Source organism: Carassius carassius, chromosome 8 (assembly GCF_963082965.1).
Source record: "Carassius carassius chromosome 8, fCarCar2.1, whole genome shotgun sequence".
NCBI classification, from domain to species: domain Eukaryota; kingdom Metazoa; phylum Chordata; class Actinopteri; order Cypriniformes; family Cyprinidae; genus Carassius; species Carassius carassius.
In genome coordinates this window covers 33,742,911-33,761,216 of record NC_081762.1, presented here as the reverse complement: position 1 = coordinate 33,761,216, position 18,306 = coordinate 33,742,911, and the positions used below count along the sequence as shown (strand labels likewise).

At 43.1% G+C, this 18,306-nt stretch overlaps 1 long non-coding RNA gene across 1 annotated transcript; it reads left to right on the top strand.

The window, feature by feature from the left end:
• Positions 1 to 4,700: 4,700 nt before the first annotated feature.
• Positions 4,701 to 17,807, top strand: LOC132145723 (uncharacterized). The gene is made up of 2 exons (XR_009434505.1): positions 4,701 to 4,933; positions 17,685 to 17,807. It is a non-coding gene; the product is annotated as an uncharacterized LOC132145723 (long non-coding RNA).
• Positions 17,808 to 18,306: the final 499 nt, after the last annotated feature.

Below are 18,306 nucleotides of genomic sequence, written 5' to 3'. Positions count from 1 at the left end.
CCATATATGCTTCCATACAAAGATTCTTGCACTTGCAATACTTGCTTTGTTATGATGTGTAAGCAATAGTTGTGAAAGACAGGCTTATGAGTTTGATGCAATGTAATCAACCACAAATGTTAACAAGAGGGTACACAGGGGTGAAGAGAGCTTGTTGCAACATCAGGCGGAGGTGAGCCAGACAAAGAATATGATGAAAAAGAGGAAGAGTGCGAGATGCAGACAGCAACGTAAGCCACAGAGGAAAGACCACTGAGGTTATAGAACTTGTAACTATGTGCACACACACACACACACACACACATACACACACACACACACATACACACACACACACACACATATATATATATATATATATATATATATATATATATATATATATATATATATACAGAGAGAGACAGAGAGAGAGATGTAATGTTTTACATAAAATATGGTTAAATAACTTCCATGAAAACAGATGATCTTGCTGATTTTTTTTTTTAATGAATCCATGAAAAGCAGCAGCAGACACTGGAAATATTAGGTATGGTTTACTTTTTCCAATCCCAGTGTTTAGATCAGTGTGCTCATAATGTGTTTTTTTTTTATACTGTGTAAAACAAATACAAACTCACATTATTTTACTTTGGCCATTGTCAGTCACTCACATATGGGTATTATATCGCAAAACACGTTAAATCAATATGTTGTTTTCTGTGAAGTAAACAAGATGATTTTTTCATGATCTTCTCGTTATTTTGTCAAGTTAAGTCAAGTCACCTTTATTTATATAGCACTTTAAACAAAATACATTGCGTCAAAGCAACTGAACAACATTCATTAGGAAAACAGTGTGTCAATAAAGCAAAATGACAGTTAAAGGCATTTCATCATTGAATTCAGTGATGTCATCTCTGTTCAGTTTAAATAGTGTCTGTGCATTTATTTGCAATCAAGTCAATGATATCACTGTAGATGAAGTGTCCCCAACTAAGCAAGCCAGAGGCAACAGCGGCAAGGAACCGAAACTCCATCGGTGACAGAATGGAGAAAAAAACCTTGGGAGAAACCAGGCTCAGTTGGGGGGCCAGTTCTACTCTGACCAGACGAAACCAGTAGTTCAATTCCAGGCTGCAGCAAAGTCAGATTGTGCAGAATAATCATCTGTTTCCTGTGGTCTTGTCCTGGTGGTCCTCTGAGACAAGGTTTTTACAGGGGATCTGTATCTGGGGCTCTAGTTGTCCTGGTCTCTGCTGTCTTTCAGGGCTGTAGAGGTCCTTTCTAGGTGCTGATCCACCATCTGGTCTGGTTACCTACTGGATCCGGGTCACTGCAGTGACCCTCTGATCTGGATACAGACTGGATCTGGTGGCTACGGTGACCTCAGAATAAGAGAGAAACAGACTTATATTAGCGTAGATGCCATTCTTCTAATGATGTAGCAAGTACATCAGGTGTTATGGGAAGTGTTCCCGGTTCTGGTTTACCTAATTAATACAGCCTAAAAATCATTTAATGGATTTGGATATTAGAAGCATATTAGTGTGTTATGTGTAAACCAGGTTAAAGAGATGGGTCTTTAATCTAGATTAAACCTAGAAAAAATCCAGAACAATGTTAGGTAGATTATTTCAGAGTTTGGGCACTAAATAACAGTCCACCTCATCCAGCTGCATGTGATGCTCTAATGTTGTCTCGGATCTTAAATTTTGAATCTATGCTTGGATTGGAGGTGGCCACCCCAGTGTTTCAGGAGACTGCTCTTGCCTCTGCTGCTCTTATGTGTAAAGATGTGGATCTTACAGTGTCATACATAGTGGTGGAAAGAGTTCTAAAAAGGCTTCAGGAACTTAGGACTGAAATGAATTCAAGGTTGTCTTTAAAAAAGCCGGAATTGGGTTTCCTGACAAAAAACCTGGTCAATCCAGAACCAAAAAAATACTCTCAAGGTATAAATACAGTTACAAGTCAACAAGAGAAGACCATCACCCTGAAAATGTGGATGAGTTATGCTGGACAAAGGTGTACTACACCTTCGGATACGATCACTCAAGTGATGCTCAGACAATTCAAAGGAAAGGATAATCGCTCAACTGCCATTATCCTCAAAGGCTTACACAGTCTGACAGTAGCATCAAGTGGTTAAAAGAAGTAGAACATAGTGATGTTGAACAAGTCAGAACAGTTATTAGTTCTACGGGTTTGAGGAGGGAAAAGTCAATGTCAATGTCACCTTTATTTATATAGCGCTTTAAACAAAATACATTGCGTCAAAGCACCTGAACAACATTCATTAGGAAAACAGTGTCAATAATGCAAAAATGATAGTTAAAGGCAGTTCATCATTGGATTCAGTTATGTCATCTCTGTTCAGTTAAATAGTGTCTGTGCATTTATTTGCAATCAAGTCAACGATATCGCTGTAGATGAAGTGTCCCCAACTAAGCAAGCCAGAGGCAACAGCGGCAAGGAACCGAAACTCCATCGGTGACAGAATGGAGAAAAAAACCTTGGGAGAAACCAGGCTCAGTTGGGGGGCCAGTTCTCCTCTGACCAGACAAAACCAGTAGTTAAATTCCAGGCTGCAGCAAAGTCAGATTGTGCAGAAGAATCATCTGTTTCCTGTGGTCTTGTCCTGGTGCTCCTCTGAGACAAGGTCTTTACAGGGGATGTGTATCTGGGGCTCTAGTTGTCCTGGTCTCCACTGTCTTTCAGGGATGTAGAGGTCCTTTCTAGGTGCTGATCCAGCATCTGGTCTGGATACGTACTGGATCCGGGTGACTGCAGTGACCCTCTGATCTGGACACAGACTGGATCTGGTGGCCACAGTGACCTCGGAACAAGAGAGAAACAGACAAATATTAGCATAGATGCCATTCTTCTAATGATGTAGCAAGTACATAGGGTGTTATGGGAAGTGTTTCCGGTTCCGGTTTACCTAATTAATGCAGCCTAAAAATCCTTTAACGGATTTGGATAATAAAAGCATATTAGTATGTTATGTGTATGCCAGGTTAAAGAGGTGGGTCTTTAATCTAGATTTAAACTGCAAGAGTGTGTCTGCCTCCCGAACAATGTTAGGTAGGTTATTCCAGAGTTTGGGCGCCAAATAGGAAAAGGATCTGCCGCCTGCAGTTGATTTTGATATTCTAGGTATTATCAAATTGCCTGAGTTTTGAGAACGTAGCGGACGTAGAGGATTATAATGTAAAAGGAGCTCATTCAAATACTAAGGTGCTAAACCATTCAGGGCTTTATAAGTAATAAGCAATATTTTAAAATCTATGCGATGCTTGATAGGGAGCCAGTGCAGTGTTGACAGGACCGGGCTAATATGGTCATACTTCCTGGTTCTAGTAAGAACTCTTGCTGCTGCATTTTGGACTAGCTGTAGTTTGTTTACTAAGCGTGCAGAACAACCACCCAATAAAGCATTACAATAATCTAACCTTGTGGTCATAAATGCATGGATTAACATTTCTGCATTTGACATTGAGAGCATAGGCCGTAATTTAGATATATTTTTGAGATGGAAAAATGCAGTTTTACAAATGCTAGAAACGTGGCTTTCTAAGGAAAGATTGCGATCAAATAGCGCACCTAGGTTCCTAACTGATGACGAAGAATTGACAGAGCAACCATCAAGTCTTAGACAGTGTTCTAGGTTATTACAAGCAGAGTTTTTAGGTCCTATAATTAACACCTCTGTTTTTTCAGAATTTAGCAGTAAGAAATTACTCGTCATCCAGTTTTTTATATCGACTATGCAATCCATTAGTTTTTCAAATTGGTGTGTTTCACCGGGCTGCGAAGAAATATAGAGCTGAGTATCATCAGCATAACAGTGAAAGCTAACACCATGTTTCCTGATGATATCTCCCAAGGGTAACATATAAAGCGTGAAGAGTAGCGGCCCTAGTACTGAGCCTTGAGGTACTCCATACTGCACTTGTGATCGATAGGATACATCTTCATTCACTGCTACGAACTGATGGCGGTCATATAAGTACGATTTAAACCATGCTAATGCACTTCCACTGATGCCAACAAAGTGTTCAAGTCTATGCAAAAGAATGTTGTGGTCAATTGTGTCAAACGCAGCACTAAGATCCAATAAAACTAATAGAGAGATACACCCACGATCAGATGATAGGAGCAGATCATTTGTAACTCTAAGGAGAGTCTACACAGATGTTAAAGTGTTTCATGCATCCTACTCCTTCACCAAAAATGATGTACAGGAAATGCTAAAGTGTCTGCTAAAGTGTTTCCCCTCTCTTTTTGAACTCCTAAAATGTATGCAACATTACCTGTTTCCACTTCTTAGTGTGTCTGCCTCCCGAACAATGTTAGGTAGGTTATTCCAGAGTTTAGGCGCGAAATAGGAAAAGGATCTGCCGCCTGCAGTTGATTTTAATATTCTAGGTATTATCAAATTGCCTGAGTTTTTAGAACACAGCGGACATGGAAGATTATAATGTAACAAGAGCTCATTCAAATACTGAGGTGCTAAGCCATTCAGAGCTTTATAAGTAATAAGCAAGATTTTAAAATCTATACAATGTTTGATAGGGAGCCAGTGCAGTGTTGACAGGACCGGGCTAATATGGTCATACTTCCTGGTTCTAGTAAGAACTCTTGCTGCTGCATTTTGGACTAGCTGTAGTTTGTTTACTTAGCATGCAGAACAACCACCCAATATAGCATTATGAAAGATTATTTGTTTTTAATTAACTTTGGTTGAATGTATTTTCAATCAACTGTAGGCAACTGTACTTTGTTCGCAATAGTGTGAAACAACTGGCCCATATAATCAGCCTCTTAGGTCAACATCAGGTCAATAAATGGGCTCTCCATGGGAGAGATCCTTTCAAGTCATCAAAAGGTTACACTATCATTAGCTCTCCATGGGGTGTTATTGTAGTGTTTGTAGCACATTTGTTAACAGGTGTGGGATACACAAATTTATAAAATGTTAAATTTAGGTTCCAATGTAATAGCATATGAACTGAAAACGTTTTGATATACATTTTGAGGTAAATCAGGAAAATCAGGTGTCTGAGATAATGTCCTTTTGTCTTTGTGCTCTTCCTTGCCATTTGGCTTTTTAAGCTTAAGGCACAGCTGTGCCTTTTGTCTCTATGATAATGTGAAGGTATCAGCGATACTGTCAGGTGCCTCTGTATTTAAATGACACTGTTATGCTGATGAGATCAAGGCTGGGAAGATGCCAGTTACTGGCACTTTCCTGATTGCATTTGCATGCTTTGTTTAAAGTGTCTCCACCTCTACTGTATGGATCCCTCCCACTTGAATGTATATAATCTACAATGTCTTAAGGACAAGTTAGACTTTTGATGACTACAGCGCCACGCAGAGCATTCTCAATAAAGAATCCCGCTGAAGATTACCCAAGAGTCTCCTGGTGTCACGGTTCATTCATTAACTCTCTCTCGTCTAGCGTGTTGTTGTGTGTGTTTGTGTGTCTGTGGGCGTGGTCACTGATCAGCGATGATCAGCAGCGCCAGCTTGGTTTCAATTGTTTGTTCCCTTTATAAGTTCAGTAACCTGTGTTTCATGTTGTCAGATCATTGTTCTCCCTGGTGTGTTCCTGTACCTGTTCCCGTCTGGAGTCCCCGTGTTGTCATCGTTCTTCCCTGGATCTTCACTCAGCACTGGATTACCGAGCACCGTCACGAGGATTATTCACGCACCGGGATTCATTCGAGGGATCATCACTGGACTGAGCACCACCATCCGTTGTCCACCGTAGTCCCTGCATCGCCATTCCACTCTGCCTTGTGTCCGCCCACCTGTGTTGCTGTGCTACTTCGTCATTTCTGACCTTTGTGCTGTATTATAATAAACTACGCTTTGCATTTACATCCTGTTTCTGTCTTTCGTAACACCTGGTCTTCGTTTCTGAGTTCCCAACAGTTTTTGGCGCCGTGACCCAGATAGAGGTAAGTGTACCTCTATCTAAAAGAACCTTTAAAACCAGAACAAATGTGTTATCCTCTGCGCCGTCAGAGAAGAGTTAACAGACAGCTGTAGGGTTTGGTTAACTAAGTTAGTACTAAAGTGCTAGAAGTTTGTGTTATCCTCTGTGTTGGTAGAGAAGAATTGTTAATTTTTGGTTAATTATCCCAGAGCTTACCCTCAGCACGCACACATTTTTCTGAATTTAGAAGAGCATTAATCAGCAAAATGCGTCTCTATGACATGTCGTTAGCAGAAGTCACACAGCTGATGTCACAAATTCTAACTGAATCTGAATTCAACACCTTTGAGTCTGCTGTTACTTCTGAATTACAACATGTCAGTAAAAGCGATTTGAGGGAAGGTGTTTTGAAAATTCTAAAAAATATTATGGGACCCAAAATAGACTGGTCTATAATCACTAACTGTGTGCAAAGGAAAGAAGAAACTGTCAGTGAATTTACAATGGAATAGTTGATGATCCTGAAAGTGTGCTAGATGACAAGGGGCCATTAGTACGCATCTGGTCAGATGGCCTTGTAGCGGAGTACAGAAAAGCCTTGCCATTCCTAGATCTCACTTGGTCGAACAAAACTCTCAGAAGTACTCTAGACAGTTTAGCTACATGGGAAAGAGATGTGGATGTTAAGACAAAAGTGAGAGTAGCAGCAGCAGCTACATTTAGCACAAGGAAACATGACCATAGATGGCCTAAAAGAGAAGGCAAATGCAATTACTGTGAAAGATCAGGTTACTGGGAGAAAGAGTGTTGAAAGAAGTTGAAAGATAGTAGAAGAAATGTTATGCATAATTCTGCTCCTTCTCAGCCCGCCTACAATCCTGAAGTAATTCCTACAATGACCACAGAAACCTTAGGACAGCTTGCTCAGGTTCTTCTAAAAGCACAAAAAGAACAGGAAAAAAAACTAATTGTTAGAGTAGCTACCTTTACCCTGTAATCCATCACAATGACAAAATAATTTTGGTGAAAGGTAGCATACAAGAGAAAGAGATTGACTTTTTGCTTGATACAGGTGCAGAAATTACAGTAATTCCTATAAAATTGGCTGAAGGTTTAAACATCCCATACAAGAAAACTAAACTTTGTTTAACAGGTGTAATAGGTGAAGATTCTGTTTTGTATGAAACCCTGTCCATAGATGTACAATTAGGCCCAAAGACTCTGACTACAAAATTGCTATGTGCTCCATTAAATACAGGTGCAATTCTAGGCATGGATCTACTCAGACAAGTACATCTGACTTTAGACATGTCCTCAGAATCTGCTAGCATAAAAATTTCCTCAGCACAAGTTTCTACCAATAATGTAATAACTCCTGAGTATGCTTTCTTACAGAATCATCCAATTTGGGCTAAAGACAAAGATGATTGTGGGTTTTTGACAGGTTTAGAACCAGTCAAATTGACAGGAACTCCACCTCCTGTTACCAAACAATATCCTATCAGTAAGGAAACTATACAGGGGATAAAACCTATTGTGGAAACATTGCTGAAGCAAGGAGTGCTAGTTAAAACAAACAGTCCCTGTAACTCACCCATATGGCCCATCAAGAAATCTAATGGGACATGGAGACTCACCATAGACTACAGAGTAGCCAATAAACATATTGATAAAATCACCCCCCTAGTGGCAGATCCATCTACAATTTGTAATGACTTACCATTCGATTGTAAGGTTTTTTCTGTAATTGATATGTCTAATGGATTCTTTTCTGTACCCTTGCACTCTGACAGCCAGACATGGTTAGCTTTTACAGTTGACTATGAACAATATCAGTGGACACGTTTGCCCCAGGGATTTCAGAATTCCCCAACTTTATACCATCAGGCTGTCAGACGTGATTTGTGTGACCGAGAATGTCCAGTAAAAAAGTCCACTATGATTCAATATGTCGATGATATTTTGGTAGCCTCTACAGATCACGAGGTACATCAAACTGAATTGGCAGCATTGTTGGACTATTTGCAGAAAAGAGGACACAAATGCAGCTTTAACAAAGCTCAAATTGCTAAAAACCAAGTCACATTTCTGGGTCAAACAATTGGTGCAGGAAATAGATCTATTACACAGGATCAAACCGCTTCAGTGAAAGCCATACCTCCACCTACGACCATTAAAACACTCAGATCATTTTTAGGAACAGCAGGTTACTGTAGACCTTGGATTGAAGAATATGCCTCAATTGCTCAGCCTCTCTATGACTTGTTGAAAGGCCAGGTTAAAGATTCTGATACTGTTTGTATGGAAGAAATTCACCTCAAAGCTTTCAATGATTTAAAGAGAGTACTATGTCAAGCACCAGCATTAGGAATTGCACAATCTAATAAACCCTTTGTGCTTTATGTACATGAACACTTAGACTTTATGACTGCATGTTTAATGCAAGATCATGGGGGCAGTTTACGCCCAATTCATTACTATTTATGTAAACTTGACATAGTTGCTCAAGGCATGGGCCCATGTCTTAGAGCAGTGCAGGCAGTTCATCTAGCTCTTCAGGCTTCAACAGGAATGGTGCTAGGACAGACTATAAATGTAAGATGTCCTCATGCAGTGTCCGCACTAATGAATCAAGCAAAAGTCACTTCTGTCACCTCCTCTCGCTGGGGAAATTTGTTAACGACCCTCACAGCCCCGAACATTGTTTTACAAGGTGCACCAGTAACAAACCATCCTCATGTATGATGTCTGCAATGACTGAAGTTTTGTTAGAGGATGAAGGTGAAATAACTCACGATTGTGTTACGCTTACATATGCAGCTATGACTGACATAAAAGAAACTCCCATAGAGAATGCAGAATTGGAGTTGTTTGTTGATGGTTCAGCTCAAGTCATTGAGGGAAACAGACGAGCAGGTTATGCAGTAACTTCCACCACTGAAGTTATAGCTTCAGGCCGTCTTCCAGATCATTTTTCAGCTCAAGCTGCAGAACTAGTAGCCTTAACTAGAGCATGCACGATAGCTTCAGGATCGATTGCAAAAATCGTGTTGGCAGACTCCACCAGAAGGGGGACACACAATCATCCCAGGTCAGTGGGTCATGATAAAGTCATTCAGAAACAAGCCGTTAGAGCCTAAGTGGCACGGACCACATCAAGTGATGTTGATTACAGCAGCTGCAGTGTTTTGTCAGGGAAGGAAAACATGGACTCATGTTTCACACTGTAAAGTTGTTCCTCCACCTACAGGGATAGGATAGGACACATGGACCAGTGAGGAGCCCAGGAAAGAACCGAATGCAACAGGCTTCGGGGGCCAATCCTGCGGTGAATATTCCCTTTTAGGCATTCCCCCACCTACTAGTCCATCCTTACCTCACTGTTCTTTAGGTGTCGCGGTAATTAAGAAATAGGGAAAGAAAGGAACAACAATAGCAGACTCAAATCGACCAGAGGATACAACCCTAGTGTTTACAGTTTTTTTTTACAACAAATGCTGCTCTGTCGTTGTTTGTTTTCTTTCTTACTCTGTGCAGATACCACTTGATGGCTGTCCCGAGGCCCATACACACCGACCTCCTCATCTGTGTATGACGACACCACTTTTAAAAGACAACCAGACCCACAACCGAGCCAACTGTCACGGAAGAAAAAATAAATAAATTAAATACACAACGCAGAGAATCATACACGGGAACCTCAGTCATCCATCAACATGATCAAGATTGCCGTACTAGTAATCATCATGAACATCGTATAGACTCCAGAAACAACATATTCTTAGAGCTGATGAATATGTCAAGAAACTCCTTGTTTGCTGGAAAGAACGTTTGCATGCCACATCCACCTTCTGTAGGAGCAGGAATCCCATGAGCACACCCCATTTCTGACTGTGATACCTGCACTCTATTTGGTGTTGTCACTAATGGAATTTTTAACCAAAGCACATGTCATGACGTGACTATTCCTCAAGCCTCACCATGTTGCATTCCAGGTTTAAGGTCCTGCAATTTGACCTCAACCACACCTGTTATGACAGACTTACTCTTACCAATGACATTTAGTTGGTGTGTTGAACAGCTATCCTTAGACTCTAAAGATTTGGGAAAAATTCCCAGTGCTGCATGTGGTTTCATAATGTCACGGTTGGTAAACCGTGATCTCGGGGTGTTTGCACTTTGCGGTGAAATCTGTGTGTTTCGCGTCTGCACTGATTAGCTTGTGGGCATCTCCGTTAATTGTCATCAGCAACAGCTGTCACTCATTACTCATCCACTATATATTGGCTTGTCTCACGTCTTGTGTTTGTGAGATCGTTGTTATTGGGTCCAATATTATTTAATATTTATATGCTTCCACTTGGGCAGATCATTAGGAAACATGGTCTTGGGTATCACTGCTATGCGGATGATACGCAGATTTACATCACCACTAGTCCTGATGTCCATTGCTCATTAATAGCTTTGCGTGGTTGTTTAGCAGAGATCAGTAACTGGATGCATAACAACTTCCTGAAGCTGAATGGCTCCAAAACTGAACTGATGCGGATTGGTACAGTGGCAGCCACACGTAAGGCTGAGCAGATCAGTTTGATTGTTGATTCCTGCACGGTAATCCCCACTTCACAGGTGCGAAATCTTGGTGTCATTTTTGATTCACAATTATCATTTGAAGCACACAGAAAACACATCTCTAAAACTGCATTTTTCCACCTGAGAAACATAGCTCGACTTAGACCTTTTCTCTCTTTTGCAGACATAGAAAGGCTTATACATGCCTTCATAACAACTAGGTTAGATTATTGTAATGCCTTGTTCTCTGGCCTTCCAGCTAAATCGTTGAGCAAGCATCAGTATATACAAAATTCTGCCGCTCGTGTGCTCACTTGTACTTCTCCTCGTGAACACATTACACCGGTTCTTTCACAATTACACTGGCTTCCCGTAAATGCGAGAATTGATTTTAAAATTCTTATTTTAACATACAAGGCACTTCATGGGACTGCACCTGAGTATCTTTGTGAACTCATCAGCCCTTATATTCCATCACGCTCTCTTCGCTCTACTAACTCTCTTTTACTTAACCAGCCATCATGCAAGCTAAAGACCATGGGGGAAAGAGCCTTTTCATATAAAGCCCCTAAGCTATGGAATGTACTTCCTCTGCACGTCAGAAATGCACCAACGTTGGATGATTTTAAAATGTTGATTAAGTCACATTTATTCAAGACTGTCTTTCTATAATGAATTGTTGTATTGCTTTTGGTGTTTTGTTTTACTTTATTTATTACTTTATTACTGTAGCGCTTTGGGTTTAAGAAAAGCGCATTACAAATAAAATGTATTATTATTATTATTATTATTATTATTATTATTTGTTTAATGTGGTTTCCCTGTCCGTCTGCTTTAGTGTTGTATGCGTTGGATGTCTGTGTTTACCTTTGAACCTCATCCACTCTTCGCACGTTCACTCAGCCACGGACATTTACCTTCGGCTCTATTCCCCGCAGTTCCTGTGCCATCCTCTCCTGCTGTCTACACGCCGTCATCATTAGGATTACTCACCTTCTCTCCGCCACCATCAGGATTCCTCACCTCCTCACCACCACCACGGAGTGTAGTCGTCTCAACATCATTGTTTGTTTGTGTATTTATCTTCATCTCATCTCATTAAACTGTTAATCTCGCATCTGCTTCCAGACTATCCTTATACCCACCGTCACATAACGATCTTACCAACATGGAAGCAGCGAGCACCAATACCCTCACAGACTGCATACACCACAGCGTCAAGAGAATGGATCAACAGCAGGAGAGCATCTCGAACACCGGACGCGCTGTCCAAGCGCTGGTGGCACAGGTGTCCGAGCTCACCCAGCAGATCCATCAACTCACGTCTCCCACTGCGCCCATCGCACCGCCTGCTCTGTCCGTCCCCCGGGAGATTCCCCAGGACCACTTCCGGCCAGAACCGCGACTTCCGGCGCCGGAGAACTATGCGGGTGAGCCAGCGTTTTGCAGAGCGTTCCTAACCAAATGTTCTATGCATTTCGCACTACAGCCCCGCACCTTCGCTACGGATGAATCTAAAGTAGAGTTTACGCTCGCATTGCTGTCTGGCAAGGCTGCCTTATGGGGGACGGCGGTGTGGGAAAACCACCACCCGTGTTGTGCCTCGTTCCACGCCCTTTCCGAGGAGATGAGGAGGGTCTTCGACCATGCCACGACCGGCAGGGAAGCCGCTCATCGACTCTCGGAACTCCGGCAAGGCTCTTCCTCCGTCACCGATCACTCCATCAAGTTCCGCACCCTGGCGGCTGCATGCCAGTGGAACGAGGCGGCGGAGTGGGATAGATTCCTGCATGGGTTATCCGACCGTGTTCAGCAGGAGATCTACTTCCTCGAGCTGCCCCCCACTCTCAACGGACTCATCGAACTGGCTTTACGAGTTGACGCACGGATTAATTGCTTGGGCCGCCAACCCAGTCCTTCAAGATCTACCATCTCTCCTGCTAGGGGGCACTTGAGTCGAGAGAACACGGTCGGTTCTGTCGACAACCACGAGCCCATGCAGGTGGGTAGAGCTCGGCTGTCCCAGAGGGAGAGGGAACGGCGGAGGTCCCAAGGACTGTGTTTGTACTGTGGAGGCTCTGCTCATAACACCTACTCATGCCCGGTAAAAGAGCCAGCCCGGTAGTAAATTTGAGGCTACTATCGGGTGGGATCTCCGCTTAGAAGTCCTCACCTACATCATCGACCCTCCTTCCGGTGAAACTGCGGTGGAAGAATCTACATCACGAGTGTCATGCCCTTCTGGACTCCGGAGCCGAAGGTAATTTCATTGATTCTTCACTTGCACATCACTTGAACATTCCTGTCCTTCCTGTGTCTCTCCCCATCCATGTCAACGCACTCAACGGCCAGGAACTGCCTCACGTCACGCACCATACAGAACCCATCACACTGATCACGTCTGGAAACCATCAAGAAACCATATCTTTTTTTCTCATGGACTCCCCTGTTGCTCCCATTGTTTTAGGTCACCCCTGGTTGTCCAAACATAATCCACAAGTGGAATGGGGTTCTAACACTGTCACATTGTGGAGTGAAAGATGTCATGAGTCTTGTCTGGTTTCTGCTTGTTCTGTTGTCCCTGTTTCTGTCTTTCAGAAGAAGAAAATGGTTTTGCCAAACGTGCCCGTTGAGTGTCTGCACCTGAAGGAAGTGTTCAGTAAGTCCCGTGTTGCTTCTCTTCCTCCGCATCGTCCCTACGACTGTGCTATAGACTTAGTGTCAGGTAAGTCTCCGCCTAAGGGCAAGTTATACTCTCTTTCTATTCTTGAGAGGGAGGCCATGGAGAAATACATTTCTGATTCCTTAGCCTCTGGGTTCATCCGTCCTTCCTCTTCTCCAGCGGGGGCGGGGTTCTTTTTTGTGGGTAAGAAGGATGGTTCTCTGCGACCTTGCATTGACTACCGAGAGCTGAACAACATTACTATTAAGAATACCTATCCTTTGCCACTCATGTCTTCAGCTTTCGAGAGGTTGCAGGGAGCATCCATATTCACAAAATTGGATTTACGCACTGCTTATCATTTGGTCCGCATCAGGAAGGAGATGAATGGAAAACCGCCTTTAATACCCCTAGAGGGCACTTTGAGTATTTGGTGATGCCGTTCGGGCTCTCCAACTCGCCCGGGGTTTTCCAAGCACTCGTGAATGACGTATTGAGAGATATGGTAGATCAGTTTATATATGTTTACCTGGATGACATACTGATTTTTTCTTCATCTCTCCAGGAACATGTTCAACACGTCAGACGAGTGCTCCAGAGGTTACTTGAGAATGGGCTTTTTGTCAAGGCGGAGAAATGCATATTCCATGCACAGTCTGTCCCCTTCCTAGGGTATATCGTTTCGTCCGAGGGAATACGTATGGACCCTGACAAAGTTAAGGCTGTGATAGATTGGCCCTCGCCAGATTCCCGTAAGGCCCTACAGCAGTTTCTGGGGTTCGCCAATTTCTATCGACGTTTCATTCGTAATTTCAGCCAACTAGCCTCACCTCTGACAGCCTTGACCTCTCCCAGTAATCCGTTCAGGTGGTCGGACGCTACTGAGGCTGCGTTCACTAACCTCAAGAACCGCTTCATTTCGGCTCCCATCCTTGTGGCCTTTGATCCCACACGGCAGTTCGTGGTGGAGGTCGACGCGTCAGAGGTGGGGGTAGGAGCAGTGTTGTCCCAACATGCTGCTTCAGACGATAAGGTACATCCTTGCGCGTTTTTCTCACATCGACTATGTCCTGCCGAACGTAATTATGACATTGGCAATAGAGAGTTGTTGGCGGTCAAACTAGCATTAGAGGAATGGCGTCACTGGTTGGAGGGTTCAGGGGTTCCCTTTATTGTTTGGACCGATCACAAGAACTTAGAATACATTAGAACTGCCAAAATTCTCAATTCCAGGCAGGCTCGGTGGGCACTTTTTTTGTTAAGGAGTTAAGGTCCGAAGTTGTTCAGTGGGGTCATTGTTCTAATATGGCTTGTCACCCAGGAATAAGTAGAACTAATGGGTTAGTTAGACAACGATTCTGGTGGCCACGTATGGCTCGCGATGTCCGCGATTTTGTTTTGGCTTGCTCAGTTTGTGCCAGTGGTAAGTCATCTAACCGACCTCCTAATGGCCTTCTTCAACCGCTGTCTGTCCCTTCGAGACCGTGGTCACATATCGCTCTAGATTTTGTTACCGCCCTCCCGCCCTCTAATGGCATGACGGTCGTTTTGACCGTAGTGGACTGGTTCTCGAAGGCGGCACATTTCATTCCCTTGCCCAAATTACCGACAGCCAAGGAGACAGCGGTCACTGTTCTAGATCACGTGTTTCGGCTTCATGGCCTCCCGGTAGACGTGGTTTCGGACAGGGGATCTCAGTTTATATCCAAATTTTGGAAAGAGTTTTGCAAATTGTTAGGAGCGTCTGTTAGCTTGTCTTCGGGTTATCATCCCCAAAGCAACGGACAATCTGAGCGAGCCAACCAAGATTTAGAGAGGACGTTGCGATGTTTGGTCTCCAAGAATCCTTCTTCCTGGAGTTATCAACTCTCTATGGTGGAGTACGCCCACAATTCATTGCCAGTGTCAGCTACGGGCCTCTCTCCGTTTCAGTGTAGCGTAGGGTACCAGCCACCAGCGTTTCCCAGTCTGGAATCTGAAGTCGCGGTCCCCTCCGCTCACGCGTTTGTCCAGAGGTGTCACCGCACCTGGACCAGAGCCCCGCGAGACTCTGCTCCGGATGAGGGAGCGCACTAAGGCCAAGGCCGATCGCCACCGGTCAAAGCCTCCCGTCTACGTCGTGGGTCAAAAGGTTTGGCTTTCTACCAGTAACATTCCTCTGCGATCCGTTTCTAATAAATTAGCTCCCAAATTTATCGGCCCATTTACTATCACCAAGATCATTAGTCCGGTGACAGTCCGCCTCAAACTACCTCCGGCATACAGGAGGATACACCCCGCCTTTCATGTGTCCAAAATTAAACCCGTGTTTTATGCACGTATTAATCCGCCTACTCCGGTTCCCCCACCGCCGCGTCTTGTAGACGGGGAACCGACATATTCGGTTAATCGTATTCTGGACTCTAGACGGAGGGGACGCGGATTCCAGTATCTGGTGGACTGGGAAGGTTACGGTCCGGAGGAGAGGAGTTGGGTACCTGCTAGGGACATATTGGATCACTCCCTTATTGATGACTACAATCAGCAGGTAGGCCTTTCTGGGAACTCCAGGAGGAGTTCTTAGAGGGGGGGGGGGTACTGTCACGGTTGGTAAACCGTGATCTCGGGGTGTTTGCACTTTGTGGTGAAATCTGTGTTTCGCGTCTGCACTGATTAGCTTGTGGGCGTCTCCGTTAATTGTCATCAGCAACAGCTGTCACTCATAACTCATCCACTATATATTGGCTTGTCTCACGTCTTGTGTTTGTGAGATCGTTGTTATTTGTTTAATGTGGTTTCCCTGTCCGTCTGCTTTAGTGTTGTATCCATTGGATGTCTGTGTTTACCTTTGAACCTCATCCACTCTTCGCACATTCACTCAGCCACGGACATTTACCTTCGGCTCTATTCCCCGCAGTTCCTGTGCCATCCTCTCCTGCTGTCTACACGCCGTCATCATTCGGATTACTCACCTTCTCTCCACCACCATCAGGATTCCTCACCTCCTCACCACCACCACGGAGTGTCTTCATCTCAACATCATTGTTTATTTGTGTATTTATCTTCATCTCATCTCATTGCACTGTTAATCTCGCATCTGCTTCCAGACTATCCTTATACCCACCGTCACACATAATTAAAAAGGGTAATGTCACTGAAGACAAATTTCATCATCCACACGACAAAAGAATGAGGATGTGGAAGTATGTATTAGGCAAGCTCGATCATTCCCTAAGCTATTTAATGTGAACCAATGGTGCAGGATTTCCCCCCCAACAGGCATGTTTTGGCTATGCGGAACCTCAAATCTATAGTGTGCTACCGGTGAAGTTGAATGGCAGGTGCACCTTAGTCTATGCCCTACCTGCAATCAGAGAAAATGTGAAATCCACTCCAGTCCTAATAACAGACAACACCACCTTTCAAAATATTCCACGTTTAAGTGATTCAGCTCCTACCACGAACACAGAAGATCACTGCATTCCAGGACTCACTTGTGCACAAACATGGTGGTCCAGAACTCTTGGAACATTAATCCCGTCTTATGGTGTCATACGAGCCCTGGATCAAGTTAGAAGCTTATCGAATTCTGTACAGAAACTGGCCAATGATACGGCTTTGGCCTTGGGTAACATCACAAACACTCTTGCTTCACACAAGATAATGATCTTACAGAACAGAGTTGCCTTGGATTACATTCTTGCAATGCAAGGGGGAGCATGTACCATTATCGGACCTGAGTGCTGCACCGGTTTACTGGATCCAACAGAGAACTTGAACAAAATTCAACAAGACATTTTTGAACTTTCATCAAAATTACACCAGATGACTGAAGACAATTCGTCATGGTTCGGAAACCTGTTCGGAAACCTAGACAGACCCTAGCTACATGTTTGTTTCTGTGTCAACATGCCATTCGTCACTACAGACAATCAACACAGAGCAAGTGCTATGTGCCTGTAACGATCACAGGTTACAAGAATGAACTTTTAAATGTTCAATTTTTATTATGTGAGAGTTATTACAACTCTCAACTGGAGGACTGTGGGATTACAAATTTATAAAATGTTAAATCTAGGTTCCAATGTAATAGCATATGAACTGAAAACGTTTTGATATACATTTTGAGGTAAATCAGGAAAATCAGGTGTCTGAGATAATGTCCTTTTGTCTTTGTGCGCTTCCTTGCCATTTGGCTTTTTAAGCTTAAGGCACAGCTGTGTCTTTTGTCTCTATGATAATGTAAAGGTATCAGCGATACTGTCAGGCACCTCTGTATTTAAATGATACTGTTATGCTGATGAGATCAAGGCTGGGAAGATGCCAGTTACTGGCACTTTCCTGATTGCATTTGCATGCTTTGTTTAAAGTGTCTCCACCACTACTGTATGGATCCCTCCCACTTGAATGTATATAATCTACAATGTCTTAAGGACAAGTTAGACTTTTGATGACTACAGCGCCACGCAGAGCGTTCTCAATAAAGAATCCTGCTGAAGATCACCCAAGAGTCTCCTGGTCTTCTTTTCTGAGTTCCCAACACAGGTATAAAGGTATGTTCTCACAGACAGTACTTTGGGTTAAGATTCTTTGAAGGATGACATGCTAACATCACTGCTGAAGAACTGCTACACTGCTACCTTCAATAAATTCTTCTCCCCACAAGAACTTTGGTCAAGCCAAACTACTTATCAGCCAAATACAGCAAAATCTAACAATTTGGTGAGCCAGCCATGAGAGACTGACAAGAAGAAAACTCACCAACTGCAAAAAGAAGTGAACAAAAGAGTTTTGGAGATTCTACAGTTTTTGTGTTGAAGATCAACAGACTGTGTCTGTGGACATATGTTATTTGAATCAACTTGATCCTGCCTCAAAGATTCTAATTTGGTTAGTAGAACTATCAGCTCTCTAAAAATACTTTAAGAACACTTTTTTCATAAGTAAGCGGATCATTTGATGTATGTAGTGTATTCATAATAACCAGTGTAGCACTGTTTAAGAAATGTTTGGCTTACGCCTTTCTCTTGAGTCTGTAGGAACCTTTTAAATGATTTAGTTAATTCTCCAGAGACTGTAGGATCTATAGAAAAAGTGTTTATAGCTTGGTCCAGTCCTCTTGAGTTTATAAGAATCATTCAAGAAAGAGGTTTAGTCCGTTCTCATG